Below are 16633 nucleotides of genomic sequence, written 5' to 3' on the forward strand. Positions count from 1 at the left end.
AATACAATTATTTTTTTTTAATTTTTTTTTTATTTCACTTTTAACATTCATTTTCACAGAATTTTTGGGCTCCAAATTTCTTCCCCCCTTGTCCCCTCCCCCCACCCTAAAACACCGAGCATTCTAATTGCCCCCATCTCCACTCCGCTCTCTTCTCCATCATTCCTCTGTGCCCTTGTCTCCATCCTCTCCTCTGTCCTGTTGGGCCAAATAACTTTCTGTACCCCTTTACCTGTATTTCTTATTTCCTAGCAGCAAGAACAGTACTTGACAGTTATTCCTAAAACTTTGAGTTGCAACTTCTTTTCCTCCCTCCCTCCCCTCCCCCTCCCTTTGGAAGGCAAGCAATTCAATATCGGCCAAATCTGTGTAGTTTTGCAAATGACTTCCATAATAGTCATGTTATATAAGACTAACTATATTTCCCTCCATCCTATCCTGCTTCCAATTACTTCTATTCTCTCTTTTGATCCTGTCCCTCCCTGTGAGTGTCGACCTCAAATTGTACCCTCCTCCCCATGCCCTCCCTTCCATCGTCCCCCCCACCCTGTTTATCCCCTTGTCCTCCACCTTCCTGTATTGTAAGGTAGGTTTTCATACCAAAATGAGTGTGCATTTTATTCCTTCCTTTAGTGGAATGTGATGAGAGTAAGCTTCATGTTTTTCTCTCACCTCCCCTCTTTTTCCCCAAACTAAAAAAAAATCTTTTGCTTGCCTCTTTTATGAGAGATAATTTGCCCCATTCCATTTCTCCCTTTCTCCTCCCATATATTTCTCTCTCACTGCTTGATTTCATTTTTTTTTTAAGATATGATCCCATCCTATTCAATTCACTCTGCGCACTCTGTCTCTATGAGTGTGTGCATGTGCATGTGTGTGTGTGTAATCCCACCCAGTACCCAGATACTGAATAGTTTCAAGAGTTACTAATATTGTCTTTCCATGTAGGGATGTAAACAGTTCAACTTTTATAAGTCCCTTGTGACTTCTCTTTGCTGTTTACCTTTTCATGCTTCTCTTCATTCTTATGTTTGAAAGTCAAATTTTCTTTTCAGCTCTGGTCTTTTCATCAAGAATGCTTGAAAGTCCTCTATTTCATTGAAAGACCATTTTTTCCCCTGAAGTATTATACTCAGTTTTGCTGGGTAGGTGATTCTTGGTTTTAGTCCTAGTTCCTTTGACTTCTGGAATATCCTATTCCATGCCCTTCGATCCCTTAATGTAGAAGCTGCTGGATCTTGTGTTATTCTGATTGTATTTCCACAGTACTTGAATTGTTTCTTTCTAGCTGCTTGCAATATTTTCTCCTTGACCTGGGAATTCTGGAATTTGGCCACAATATTCCTAGGAGTTTCTCTTTTTGGATCTTTTTCAGGTGGTGATCGGTGGATTCTTTCAATATTTATTTTGCCTTCTGGTTCTAGAATATCAGGGTAGTTTTCCTTGATAATTTCATGAAAGATGATGTCTAGGCTCTTTTTTTGATCATGGCTTTCAGGTAGGCCCATAATTTTTAAATTGTCTCTCCTGGATCTGTTTTCCAGGTCAATTGTTTTTCCAATGAGATATTTCACATTATCTTCCATTTTTTCATTCTTTTGGTTTTGTTTTGTGATTTCTTGGTTTCTCATAAAGTCATTAGCCTCCATGTGTTCCATTCTAATTTTGAAATAACTATTTTCTTCAGCGAGACTTTGAATCACCTTTTCCATTTGGCTAATTCTGCTTTTGAAAGCATTCTTCTCCTCATTGGCTTCTTGAACCTCCTTTGCCAATTGAGTTAGCTTATTTTTCAGGGTGTTATTTTCTTCTGCATTTTTTTGGGTCTCCTTTAGCAGGGTGCTGATTTGTTGTTCATACTTGGCTTGCAAGTCTTTTATTGCTCTTCCCAGTTTTTCCTCCACTTCTCTATCATGATTTTGAAAATTGTTTGGGCTCTTTAAGACCTTTTCCCAGAACTTATCCCATTGAGTGGGCTGGGATGTAGAAGCACTGACTTCCGTGTCTTCCCCTGATGGTGAGCACCGCTCTTCCTCATCAGAAGGGAGGGGAGGAGAAACCTGCTCACCAAGAAAGTAACCCTCAATAGTCTTGGTTTTTTTCCCTTTTCTGGGCATTTTCCCAGCCAGTGACTTGAGCTCTGAATATTCTCCTCACACCCACCTCGCCTCCAGATCCTCCCAGCCCATGCTTGGGGTCTGAGAATCAAATGCTGCTTCCCAGCCTCAGTGCTTTGGGTGGGGGCAGGGCTGCTATTCAGTGTGAGATTAAGTTCAGGTGCTCAGGTGGGGGCAGGGCCACCTCACGGGCTCAGTTCCCTCAGGGGGTCCATGCAGAGACCCTCAACAATGGATCCGGGCTCCTGCCTGCTTGGGGAGCCCCGGTCTGCTCCCGCCTCCGCTGTTGCCTTCTGAGGGGGCCTGAGTATGGGGGCACCCCACTCCCCTCTCAACCCACCAAAGAGACCTTCTCATCGACCCCCGTCACCTGTGGGTGGAGGGACCCGTGCGGCTGCTGGAGATCCCGTCCCTGAAGTCCGCTCGGATCTGTTCCTCTCATTGCCGGGGCCGGTGCAGGGCTGGGCTGGGCTCCGCGTCCGTAGCGCGACGGACCTTTTGCAAGAGGTTTGCAGGTCCCTCTGGGACAGAAATCTTATCCGCTCCACTATTATGTGGCTTCTCCTGCTCCCGAATTTATTGGCGGCTCTTTACTACGGATATTTCATGGGCTGTGGGTTCGGAGCTAGCGTATTTGTGTGTTTCTACTCCGCCATCTTGGCTCCGCCCCCAGTAAATACAATTATTATCCCCATCTTGTAGATGAGAAAACAGAGGCAGAGGTTAGATGACTTGTCCAGGGTCACCCAGCTAGGAAATGTCTGAGGCTGGATTTTGAGTCAGGTCTTTCTGCTTCCAGGTCCAGGGTCCTATCCACTGCACTACCACTCTAACCACTCTAAGGAGGCTGAGAGTCCAGAGTACAATCTGACTGGGCTCAGACTGCAGACCCAAAGTCTGTGACTGGGTTCCTCCTGACATCTTTTCCAGTGTGATGAGATTTAAGAGAGGAAAGAAGGGTCCCAGGTTGAATTACTTCCTAGAGATGGGGAGATGTGAGCTGGGCCTTCCTCAGTATAAAAGAATTTTCCTTGAGACAGTGGTAAGAATGCTGGATTTGGAGTCAGAGGGACCTGAGTTAATATCCCAGTTCTCCTTCTGCCTGTGGGACCATGGACAAGTCCCTTAATCTTTCTGGGTCTCAGTTTCCTCTATTTCTTTTGATGTTGTGTGGACAGCAGTAAAGCATGGAGCCCTTCTTGGGTGACTCCTCTTTCTCCCTATAGGGCGAGCTCATTTTTGCCCTGCTCTTTACCTGGGGGCTCCTGCATGGTCCTTCCTTTGGGACATCATGTGTATGTTTTAACCTGGTGGAAAATGGTACAAGAGTAGGAGATGCCAGCTACTCATGGGGAATAAACCTAGCAGGTCTCACTGTCCAGGATTCATCCCTGTGCTGAGTTGCTCATACAGGTCACAGCCATTGACCCTCTGGCAGACAGTTTCATACCTGGCCTTGCCAAAACCCCCATCACCTCATTCTGCCTTTTTGTAGATGAGATGCTCTGGTCTCAGGCAGCAGACATAGAGTCTGTGGCTGAGCTCCTCAGCATCCTCTCTGGCTTAATGGGACTTGCATGTCTAGACCACTTGTACGTTTGTAAAACACTTTCCATACACTGCTTCCTTTGGTACTCACAACATCTGTTGCAAAGGAGGGGCTATAGGTATTATTATACCCATTTTCCAGATGAGGAACTTGAGACTTCCTCAGGGTAAGTGAGCTTAGCAGAAGAACTCATGTTTATATCGAGTTTTAGAGTTTGCAAAAGCATCCTATGTGCATGACTTTGTTCATACTTGGTTAGGCAGAATCTATACATACTCAGATCTTCTTGACCTGAAGTCTAGCATTCTCTCCACGATTCTGCCTTGCTGCTGCATTGCTCTCGAAAGTCCAGGGTCCCCTCCCCACAATCTGAGCCATAGCAGTGATACAGCACTTGATGCCTCATATGCTTTAACTTTCTAGAGCCTTCTGTGTCTATTGATGACCCTGTGATGCATGAGGTCCCATTGCTACACAGATGAACTGAGGCAGAGAGAGGCTAAACTGCTTGTTTCCTGTTACAAAGCTCCTTGGCATAAGGAAGGGAGACATTTAGCCTGGAGAAGACTTAGTGTGGATGTGTAACTGTTTGTCAGGAGGAAGAGAAATAAAATATTTTCTATTCATCTTGACAAGATAGAAGTAGGGTCAGTGGGTAGAAGCTGCCAAGGGGCAAGATAAGTTTTAAGGGAAGGACAAACTTCCCAGAGATCAAAGCCACACAAGAATGGCCACGGGCTACCCAGAAACCAGAGGATTCCTTTTTCCTGGAAGCCTTCGAGCAAAGGCTGGACATGGTGCAGATGAGAATCCTGTAGGCATTAAAACTTATGGCCCCTTCCAGCTTTGAGATTAGATAGGACCTAGACTAGAAATCAGGTCTCCTGATAGTCCCAGAAGGTATTACCACAAATTCCTCGTTAACGGAGACTGAATTCATGTATCTTTATTTTTAAAGTTCATATTGGGCCATTAGAGAAAAAATAAAAAGTTTATTAGGAATGTGGTGTCCAGTTGCTTCAGAGCAGCCCTTCTGGAGAGACCTTCATATTTTTTGCTTATGCAGATGGATAGCTGAACCTCCTGGGATGGTGCCTTTCAGCAAATCAGCCATGATTTGGCTGACACATCTCTTTTACAACATTTTGGTTGTTTTCATGGGGACTTGCTAACAAAATGTACTTGCCAGCCATGGACATTTGTTTCTGCTTTGTTTTTTCATTGAGTGCTTCCCATACCAATGAAATCACAAGTCCTTTATTCCCAAATTCTTTTTACTTAGAAATGTACATGGGGTGTCTCCCAGTGGAATGTAAGCTCCTTAAGGGTAAGGAATAATTTATTTCTGCCTTTATACACTCAGCAGCCAGTTCAGTGCTGGACTTACAATAAGTTAACAAATACGTATTCATTGCTGGGTTGGCCAGTTTCTGGACGAGCAGGCTAGTCCGAGAAATGGCTGAGTTTATCAGGGAAGGATATGATGTGGGTCCTGGAGGTGGGGCTTCCTTTTGGCTGGTGACCAATTCTGCACTCCCCAAAGTTTCTCAGATTTCCCCATCAGACCATTAGGTTGTGGAAATAGTGATTCTCTCCTCCTCAATGTCATTTCATTGCTAGTTCCTTCAGCAACTGAAGATCTTTGGATGTCTCATACCTCTAAGGAGCCCTGGAAGCTACTGGGGGTGAGGCAGGGAGAGGGTTTGTTTTTGCTCCTGGACCTCTGGCTACTACAATTCACTGACTTGCTAATAATGGCCTCCTATGGCAGTGCAGTGATTTTGTAAATTCCCTGCAATCACCCTAATTCCTTTAAAGAGCATGGTTTTAATGAATAAACAGTTTTAGGCTGCTGTCTTCTAGCATGTGTACATCCCAAATTATTCAAGTTCAAAGTCCAAGAAGACTCTATAAACATCCTGCAAAAACCCCATGCTGGCAGCCTTAGAGACCCCTTTCTCCAGTGACCTCCAATTGACAATCACCCCCTTTGGTTATCTTATTGGAAAACACTGAAAATGCCACTTCCCGAATGCAAGGTTAACTCTGGAGCACAGTTTTGGATCTGGAAGAATCTGAGAGGTTCTCTAGTCCTATCCCTTCCTTTTACAGAAAAAGGAATTGAGGTCAAAGAAGTGAAATGACTTCCCCTGAATCACCTGTGTGCTCAGTGGAAGGGTCCATATTGGAAATACCACTACGAATTACCCATCAGCATGAATCAATTCCTCCCCATTCTAATAGTGATCCGCTGCAGACAACCTAAAAATACTTGCTTTTACCCAACATTTCGTGTATTTCACAACGTATATATAACTTCTCTGAACTAGGAAAAAATTGAGCAATTGTTTTGTTTTTGTTCTTTCAAAGGAATAGAGAAATTAGCAAGGTTGGACAAGAAAGGAAGTGATATTTTTGATCATTCATTCAGGTTCTCAGAGTTAACATGAGACCACAGAAAGTTACCAACAGGATGTTGTTGATTGAGTATGCCAGAATGAGGGCATAGAAATATGCCTTCCTCCCTCTTACAGGATATACTCTTTCCTTTCATTATGGCCAGGAAATGAAATGTTGGGTGCTACACCTTCCCACCGGTACTCCTTCTAAGTACAGATGATAGTAGAATAGGACTGTAGGAATGCTTGGCACATTTCTCCTGAAGTGTTTTTAGGTCGGTTTGCCCCTACATGTGGTATACTATAACTCCCTATTGATGCCTTCTGGGAACTTCACATAATCAACCTGCTTTGAGAGTTGGAAGAGGATCCTCAAGGTTACTCTCAAGTCAGAACAAATCTGTCCTCTGCCATGGGCCTAACATACAGCCACCCAGCCTTTGCTTAGAGTCCTCCCAAAAGGATGGAGTGCTTTCGTCTCAGAGCAGCTCATTCCACGTTGGGGCTAATGCTTTGGAAGTACTTCCTTATCCCAAACTGCCCTTAACCAACCTTTCTGCTTCTGTCTCCTGGGACTAAGTACAACACATCTAGTCCCACTCCCTCATGGCAACCCTGATGATATTTGAAGGTGGCGGTCCTATGTCTTTTACTCTCCTGACTCTTCTTGTATGGTGTGATTGATTTAGTGGCCCTTCATCATCTGTTCAATTCATTTAGCCCAATGCAACTAAAACATGAATTTGTTGAGTTGCTGCCTTGTCAGAGGTGTTGGGTTGGGCTCTGGAAACACAAAGACAGAGATGAAAGAGTCCCAACCCTCAAGAAGCTTCTATTCTAGTGTGGGGAAATAAGAAATGCACAGACAACTATATGCAAGGTGCAAACTGAATACACTGAGTAATTGGTGATTGTGGGGTGGAAGTAGCATATGAAGTCAAAGGGAGGAAGGAGTACATTTAGATGTGGGGCCACCTGGGTTGTGTATGTGTTGTGTCTGAATGAACAAAAAGGCCTAAGTGCTTGTTCTGTACCAAGCTCTGTGCTAAGTGCTGGGGACACAGACAGAGCAACCCTGTCCTCTGGAAGCTTATATTCCAATGGGGAGATAACGACCAAAAGTCGCTTTAACCTCACATCACATGGAAGAGTCCAGTGCTCTTTAGGGTCCAGCAGCCAAGCAGATGGCCGAGCTTTTTCTTTAATGTTATTTCCACTGATAAAATCATGGTGGTTTGTGATTCTGAACTATTTGACAAAGACTTTTGTGGTGATGAGGCCTTTCTTCTCCAGGTCTTCCATAGCTGTGGCTGCAGCACCCACATCTCCATAGGGGTTGCTTCCTAGGATGAGACTGTGGCTGCTGGGCTGGAACCAGGACTGGTGATCTGGGCCTGAGGGACAGTTTTCAGGACTCTTGGGCTTTCCTATAAATCAGTAGTAGTTGGTCAGCAGTTCTTTGTGGTGGCATGGAAGGTGGGCTCCTCTGCAGTGAATTCTTCCCTTAATGATGGCTATTATGCCTCGGATGGAAGCAAGGATGATGGTATTGGGGACAGTGCTGTTCCCCGGGTTCTGGGGTTGTCTTTATTTGGGTATGGTGGGAGGTGGTATGAGTGGTCTGACACACTGGGCCATGCTGTCTCCTGTCTCTCCCTCAGGGTGCCTTATTTCAGCCATCCTGATTTACCTGTGCTGTAGGGAGCAGAATGGGAAAGAGATAGCAAATCAATTTGAGTACATAAAGGGGAATAATGGGAAAAAACATAAAATTAGGCTAACAAGGTTAAGTGGGAGCCTAAACAGTAGGGAGCCACTAATTTAATGACTAAAGGAGTGGTGTTGTCAGACTATGTAAGGATTGTCAATTTGGAAGATGTATGGAGGATGGCTTGGAGAGGAGGATGCCGGAGACAGGGAGACCAGTTAGCAGAGACTTGCCGCAATCCACTGAGAGATGACAATGGACTGACCTAGAGGACGGATTGTAAATGGAGAGAAGAGAAAGGGAGGAGAGATGTTCTTCTAGCCTCATGGGACTAAAGGAAAAAAAAAAGTACACTTCTGGATCCATGGGAGAGGCATACATTTGGAGTCAGCAAACTGGGTTCAAGTGTTAACTGCTCTTTGTGTGATCTTTGCCACATTACATTCTATGGGTTTCTGTTTCCTCATTTGTGCAGTGAAGGGGTTGGATGAAACAGTGCCTAGGGTTCCTTTCGGTCCTATAATTCTTCTCTCATAGACTCTAAGGTTCACTAGGGTAGAGAGATTATATTAGAGATGATAATATTCATATTAATGGTTAACATTTATATAGAGCTTGAAGCAGGGCTTTTGCTGAAGTCAGCTCAAAACAGTTCCCAAGCCGATTGTTAAAATTTCAGTGTGAGCATGTGTACCTTGTAAAACGCCACGAGTTAGGGCTTGATTTGCCTTTTTGTTCAATTGTCCAGGCTTGAGAAAGTGATGGAGAAAAATGTTAATAATGCCAGTTAAACTTAAAAGTTATGGTAGGAACCTTTTTTCTTTGGAGAATTAAACATTTCCCAGCATGCCACTTGCTTTAAGTTTTCCAAATTCTTGATGTGACAACCCTGGTTCATGTCCTGCCTCCAGTACTTAGTGGCTGGGTGACCCTGGGCTAGTCACTGTTCCTCCTGGTGTGTACTAGACCATTCTCTAAGGTACCAAGATGCTGAGAAAATACCCCTGCATTGACTGGTGGGAGGAGTTTCCTCATCTAGGACTTTTCTTTAGCAGTGACATGACAGGTCCCTAACAACAATTTGAGGTAGATAGTCCTATTATTCCTTTTATGGGGGAGGAAACTGAGTTGGGAGAATTGAAGTGACTGATCACATTCCCCTGGTTGGTGAGCCTGAATTCCAACCCAAGTCCTCTTTTCCAAGTCCAGCTCCCTTTCAGCTCTGCTAAATCTGTTAAATCTTCTCCTCTCCAGCCTAGCACGTGGCTCAGTGCACCCTAGGCATTGAACACATTTGTAAAGATTGCATCTGTTCGAACTGATTTCTACCATGCGTACACAATTTTTAACTTCACAGCTTCTCCATCTCAACACTGCAAGGAATTAGCCTGTTTGCAGTTGTATTCTTGGTTGATATTATATTCTTGTCTGTCATGACTCTTTTAGTGGAATCATGGACAATGTTCTACCATACACCCCCTAAGCACGTCAGCTCCCACTGTGGGGATGTGCTCAATAATTGTCATTTAATCCTCCTGTCTTACTGGTATTAATGAATGAGGAAAATGCCCACTTTGTAGGGAGCATGGTATAGGCAAGTGAATAGTGCATTGAACTTGGAGTCCAGAAGGTTTGGGCTCAAATCCCTCATCTGACGCATGTGTGATTGTGGATAACTCAGGTTACTTCTCTGAGCCCCAGTTTCTTCATCTGTAAAATGAGGATAATGCCTAGAATAGCTACCTTACAGCTTTGCTGGGAGGTTTGTGCTTCTCAGTCTTTTAAATGACTATTAAGTCCCTGCTCCATCCGACACTAGGAGTCTTTAAATATGAAGCCAAGTTCAGGGAAGTTGTTGCCTATAAACCTGTTACTCCCATCCATGTATAACCTGTATATAACCTGGGAAGAGGTACCAGGTTGATCTCTTTCTGAGCTTTCTTCCTTTTCTCATCTCTTTTCTGTTGAGTTTTCCCCTAGCCAGCATAAGACAGAGTTTCAGGAAATAGCCTGGAGCCAAGTCAGGTGAAACCCACCCCCCCTCCACCCCCCCAGAATTAAAGTCCAACTGTATTTTGATGCTAATTTAGTGAGAATTTCTGTTTTTGGAAGCGTCTTGTCAGATTCCAGGCCTTTCCTTAGCGCCCTTGGCAGGGTGTTCACAACTCCCAAATTACAGAATCTGAGAGTTAGGAGAAAATGAATGAATGAAATAAAAAGCATTTATGAAGTGCTTTTGCTGTTTGGTCATTTTTCAGTCGTATCCAACTCTTTATGACTCCATTTGAGGTTTTCCTGGCAGAGATACTGGAGTGGTTTGTCATTTCCTTCTCCAGTTCATTTGAAAGATGAAGAAAATGAGGCACATGGGGTTAAGTGACTTGTCTAGGGTCACACAGCTAGTAAGTGTCTAAGGCCAGATTTGAACTCACAAAGAAAAGTCTTCCTGACCCCAGACCTGGCAGCTATCCACTGCACTACTTATTAAGTATTTACTCTGCTAAATCTGTACAAAGCACTGTGCTAAATGCTTGGGATACAAATACAGTAAGACAATCCTTGCTCTCAAGAAGGCCATATTCTGATAGGAGACAACAAGTAGAAGAGCTTTTATCTGAAAGTTAGAAGAAAAGGCCCATGCAGAGACGTGTTCTTTAATGTTGAATCCATTAATAAATTAATAAAACCATCTCGATTTCTGATATTGAGCCAGCTAATGGGATGGAAGTGGAGTTGGTACTGGTGGTGGTGGGTAGGGATAGGTTTCTAGCGTTTTTGAACTTTCCTGTCTGATTGTAACAATTGTCTGGAGGTTGATATTAGAGTGGTAGGCACAGTGGGCTGCTCTCCACAAGGACTGATCCCCTGGACAGTGGCTACAAGGACCAAAATGGCAACAGGGCCAGTGGTAAAGTGAGTGCTGCTATTCCCAGGGCTCTTAGCTTCAGGATCTCGAGCTGAGACCTGAGAGAAGCCAGTAGCTGAGGTAATCTGAACTTGGAAACCATCTTTGGAGCCACCTGTGAGGGGGACCCAGCGGTGTGCTGGAACCAGCTCAAATGAGGCAAAAGAGTCAATTCTGGAATGTTCAGTGGGAGCATTCACACCTGGAAAATGAGAAATCATCTAACACTACAGATCAAGTTTTGATTTGTTGTTTCGTAGATTGTCTACACTTCATAAAGTCATGGAAAAAATGTTCAAATTAAACTTGAGCGTGCTGTGTGGCAGCCCATCCCCCTTTTGGTCAGACTGAAATATAGGAAGATTTTCTTCGCATCAAGCCGAAATCAGCCTTCCTGTAACATCCACCACTACCTCTAGTTCTTCCTCTGGGGCCAAGCAGAATACGTCTAAACTGTCTTTCATGTAATGTTGTTGTCATCGAGATGTTTCAGTCATGTCCAACTCTCTGTGGCCCCATTTGGGGTTTTCTTGGTAAACATGCTGGAGTGATTTGTCATTTCCTTTTCCAGCTCATTTTACAGATGAGGAACTGAGGCAAACAGGGTGAAGTGACTTGCCCAGGGTCATACTTCTAAGAAGTATCTGAGGCCAGATTTGAACTTAGGAAGATGAGTCTTCCTGACTCCAGGTCAAGCACTCTAGGCCCTATGGCACTGCCTACCTAATTCTCTTTCATGGAATAGCCCTTTAAATCTTTGAAGACAAATATCATGTCATATCCAAGTCTTCCCTTCTCAGTTTAAAGATCCTCCACTTCACCCCAGCCTCCACCCCCAAACCCTACCTTGTCCAGTTTCTTCAACTTCTTCTGATATGGCAGAACCTTGAACTTCTGGAAATCATCTTGGCTGCCTCCTGTGGACCCTCTGCAACTCTGCCATTGGAAGCCCCTCTATCATGCTGGAGCTGTAGCTGGTCATTGAGATACATCTCAATCAAGCTGTAGTGAAAACTGGCAACAAATACTGATTTTCCCTCTCGTTCTCTTTTCAGATCACTTTGGTGCCACATTAGCTGAAGGTCCTCAGAAACCACCTTATATTGTTCTTCAACCTGTGCAGAGCACCTCCTGCCCTGTGTCATAATTCCCCATCTTTAGGTGAGGAGTGCCATATTTTGTGGCTCATCCAGAACTCATTTCCCCCTTCTGCCAGGAGAGAAGACTTTCAGAGACCCTAGTGCTCATTACCCTAAAGAGGATAAACATACTTGTAACCTTCCTCAGGGAATAACAGTTTCCATTTTCCTTTGTCTAGGTTTTGGCTTTTTTCAAGTGAGAGGTAGGCAGCATTTCTTTGATAGGAGTGCTAAAAACAAGGAGACCTAAATCCAGGAGAGGAGATTTGTCAACCACCTTGGGTGCTGACTTTTGCCAGCAGTTGTTAAACTCAGTGTGATAGATTTGGATTGTCCTGAAGTCACCTCTTTCTTTCTCCAAAGGGGAATGCCTTCGTGACAGGCTTCTACATGCTTTTGGGGGGTTGTTTGTTTGCTTCATGGCTTTTGAAATACTTTCTCTGCCAAAAAAAATGAAGAGGAGGAATAAAGCAGTAAGTATCCTACCTCACAATTTCCTTTCCGTTGGGATTATGAAATAAGACTTGTATCGAGTAGGGGAAAATTTTCTCAATGAACTCAATTTCATATTTTGAGTATCATTCTCACACACAATGTCTTTAGGATGACTTAAGGCTAAACTACTTTTTGAAAATCTTTTTTTTTAATATTTAAATCATTTCATGGGCCTCTTCACCTTTAGATGATAGGACCAAGCCCCATTTCTATGGAAATTTAAGGTTTACCAAGTATTTTCCTCTTGTGAGCCCTATGGGGGACAGAATGCAGCAATCACTATCCCCATTTGGCAAATGAGTAAATTGAGGCTTAGAGAGGCAAAGGTATTCACTCCAAGCTGCATAGCTAGTAAGTGACAGAGAACAAGGATTGGAATAAGTATATTGGAAATACCGTTTTATGACTTGGCATATTGGTAATTCATCCAGATTCCTTCGTGGAGCATGCCAAAGGCTTCAGGATAGCTCCAAAGGTCTTTGAATTTGAGCTAAGGCAGCTTGATTGTCACCATAGTGAACAGAAGAAGCCTCTTTATTAAAGAAAGCAGCCAATAGAAGTCATAGGAGGTAGGTACCCTGATGAGCATACACTGAAGAACACACAAGAGAACACAAACCCTTTCTACTACCTTGGAGAGGAGGGGAGGGCCCGCTCTTGCCCCAAGGAGTGAGCTTAGGGCAGTCTTTGGGCTGTGGGCCTCAGTCGTAAGGGATATAGGAGGGCAGGGAGGACTGGCTCCCTGAGGTGTCTGCCACTGTGGGGTTCCAGGCTTCCATTCAGAGGGATGTGCCTCACTGCCCCTCTGGACCTGGTCCAATGAAGAAAAGCTGAGCACATTATGCCTCCTGCTGTGTCCTGACTCCACATTCTCTCAGTTAGTCAAGAGTCACTGTCCACAACATGGGTGCAGGTGACACTCCAGTACAGCTCCTGTTTCTGAGGGGTTCCAAGGTCACAAAATGCTCTTCTCAGAAGAGCTCCAGGTGTTAAGTATTGCTTATATTGGTTAGATCCATTTTACAGATTGGACACTGAGGATCTTTTATTTAACCACAAAGAATTATAATTCTTATCACCTCATTTCTTTATATTTATAATTTCATTTCAGTCTCTTCATTGCTAGGAAGGACACCAACAAGGTTGCCACAATTCATATCTCAAATATGATAAGCCAGAGTGCTCTTATGCCTAGGACTAAGCCTGATTGAGAAGAGCTCCCAGAAACTTGAAGGAAACATATAGGCCTCTTAGTAGAAACATGAGTGGTTTGTCTAGAATCATACACCAGAGAACCCTCAGAGCCAGGATTCAAACATAACTATTCATGTCAAGAGGAAACAGTGTCTTCATGGCACACTTTGAGACTAGATATTAAAAGTTTCCCAATTTTTCTAGGACGAGGGCCCCTCAAAGTGCTTGAAGGACAGAGAACTGGAAGAATGCAAAACCACATTTTCTCAGGCTCAGAAATCTCCTGAGCAGTGGCAGTAGCCTTCTGGATGGTGTCTTCCCAAGCCAGTGAGGCTGGAGGATGGACCCAGTTGCCAGAGGATCTTCCCAAAGTGTGGGTCTGACAATGTCACCTCCCTGTCACCTCCAGGATTGGGGATAAAGTCCTCTGTTTGGCTTGATCCTTTCTCCTCGTGATCCAATGCCCCTGGCCTTTCCCCTGGCTGTGTCCCATGCCTGGAGTCCTCCCCTCCTCATCTCTTCCTTCTGGCTTCCCTGGCTTTCTCCAAGACTCAACTCAAATCTTACCTTCTCAAACATGGTCTTACTGCTGGAGCCTTCCCTTGGCAATTCCCTCTGGTTTATACCATAGAAATCTTGTTTATACAGAGGTGTTTGCCCATTGCCTTCCTTGTTAGACTGGGATCTCCTTGTGGGCAGGAACCATTTGGGCCTTTCTTCGCATCTTCAATGCTCAGTCCAGTGCCTGACATAGAGCAGATGCCTACAAATATTCAGTGACTGATTCTCTTAAAGAAAATAATTGGTAGGCACTGGAAACGACAAGCACCAAGTAACAGTAAAAAATCAAGTAGATTACATTTTAACAAACAGGAAAAGATTTGTTATCGATGTGGGAGTTATCTCTGAACCAGCTGTCTGTGCTGACAGACTGTCAATTTGTCAGAGCTAAGATCAGAATTAGTAAAATGCAAGAACAAAGAGTAATAATGAGAAAAAAGATACTGTGTACAACAACGTAGTCTTAAACTATTAAGCAAGTAATCGAAAGTCAAGTCTAAGAAATGGATGAAAGAAATGATACTGACATGGATTAAAACATTTTTATAAAGTTTAACAAAGGTATATTAATTGCCTCAATAAGAGAAGCAAAAGAGCCCAGAAGGACCTTGGTAAGCAAATATTTTACTTACTTATCAAATACAGAGATGGCTGCCAAAGGCATGTTAGAATATAAACTCATTTGTAAAATCTTACAAAGAGAAGTGATGGGTGATTATGAGCAGCATTGCATTTAAGGACAAAAACAGAAGGAGAAAAACGAATGGCAAGAAAATGACACTTTTTTCCATCAACAAGAGTGAAACCAGGACATTTGTTTTTTGACTTTTATTTTATTTTACTTTCTTTTTTTCAAATAATGAGTTCTATTTTTTCTCCCTGACACTTCTCCCTCCACAATTGGAAAAAAAATAGGGAAGGTTGAAAAGAAAGCCCTGACCCCATTCTTCTAAAGCTCATTACTGCTAGGTTATAAGAGGCCCTATGCACTGTAACACCATAGCTATCTTTACTCACTGGAAAGGCTGATATATGGAGAAAGGATTGGATTCATTTTGTTTCTCTCCATGAGACAAAAAGATAGCATACACCCTTCATTTGAGGTAGTAGAAGGGATTCTTACGCAGATAAAGACTGGACCAGTTGGCCACCGAGTTCCTGTACAGCTGTGAAATTCGATGATTCAATGATTCTATGATCTAGCTTTTCAGTATCTTTTCTTTTCTTTTCTTTAATTTTTTAAATTAATTTATTTATTTAACTTTTAACATTCATTTTAACAAAATTTTGGGTTCCAAATTTTCTCCCCTTTTGTCCCCTCCCCCTCCAAACACCAAGCATTCTAATTGCCCCTATGACCAATCTGCTCTCTCTTCTATCATCCCTCTCTGCCCTTGTCTCCATCTTCTCTTTTGTCCTGTAGGGCCAGATAACTTTCTGTACCCCTTTACCTGTATTTCTTATTTCCTAGTGGCAAGAACATTACTCGACAGTTGTTCCTAACACTTTGAGTTCCAACTTCTTTACTTCCATCCCTCCCCACCCCTTCCCTTTGGAAGGCAAGCAATTCAATATAGGCCAAATCTGTGTAGTTTTGCAAATGACTTCCATAATAGTTGTGTTGTATAAGACTAACTATATTTCCCTCCTCCTATCCTGTCCCCCATTACTCTATTCTCTTTTGATCCTGTCCCTCCCCATGAGTGTTGACCTCAAATTGCTCCCTCCTCCCCATGTCCCCCCATCCATCATCCTCCCCACCCTGCTTATCCCCTTATCCCCCACTTTCCTGTATTGTAAGATAGGTTTTCATACCAAAATGAGTGTGCATTTTATTCCTTCCTTTAGTGGAATGTGATGAGAGTAAGCTTCATGTTTTTCTCTCACCTCCTCTCTTTATCCCGCCACTAATAAGTCTTTTGCTTGCCTCTTTTATGAGAGATAATTTGCCCCATTCCATTTCTCCCTTTCTCCTCCCAATATATTTCTCTCTCACTGCTTGATTTCATTTTTTAAAGATATGAGCCCATCCTCTTCAGTTCCCTCTGTGCGCTCTGTCTCTATGTGTGTGTGCGTGTGTGCATGTGTGTGTGTGTAATCCCACCCAGTACCCAGATACTGAAAAGTTTCAAGAGTTACAAATATTGTCTTTCCATGTAGGAATGTAAACAGTTCAACTTTAGTAAGTCCCTTATGACTTCTCTTTGCTGTTCACCTTTTCATGCTTCTCTTCATTCTTGTGTTTGAAAGTCAAATTTTCTTTTCAGCTCTGGTCTTTTCATCAAGAATGCTTGAAAGTCCTCTATTTCATTGAAAGACCATTTTTTCCCCTGAAGTATTATACTCAGTTTTGCTGGGTAGGTGATTCTTGGTTTTAGTCCTAGTTCCTTTGACTTCTGGAATATCCTATTCCATGCCCTTCGATCCCTTAATGTAGAAGCTGCTAGATCTTGTGTTATCCTGATTGTATTTCCACAATACTTGAATTGTTTCTTTCTAGCTGCTTGCAATATTTTCTCCTTGACCAGGGAACTCTGGAATTTGGCCACAATGTTCCTAAGAGTTT

This window comes from Notamacropus eugenii, chromosome 1 (assembly GCF_028372415.1).
Source record: "Notamacropus eugenii isolate mMacEug1 chromosome 1, mMacEug1.pri_v2, whole genome shotgun sequence".
Classification (NCBI taxonomy): Eukaryota; Metazoa; Chordata; class Mammalia; order Diprotodontia; family Macropodidae; genus Notamacropus; species Notamacropus eugenii.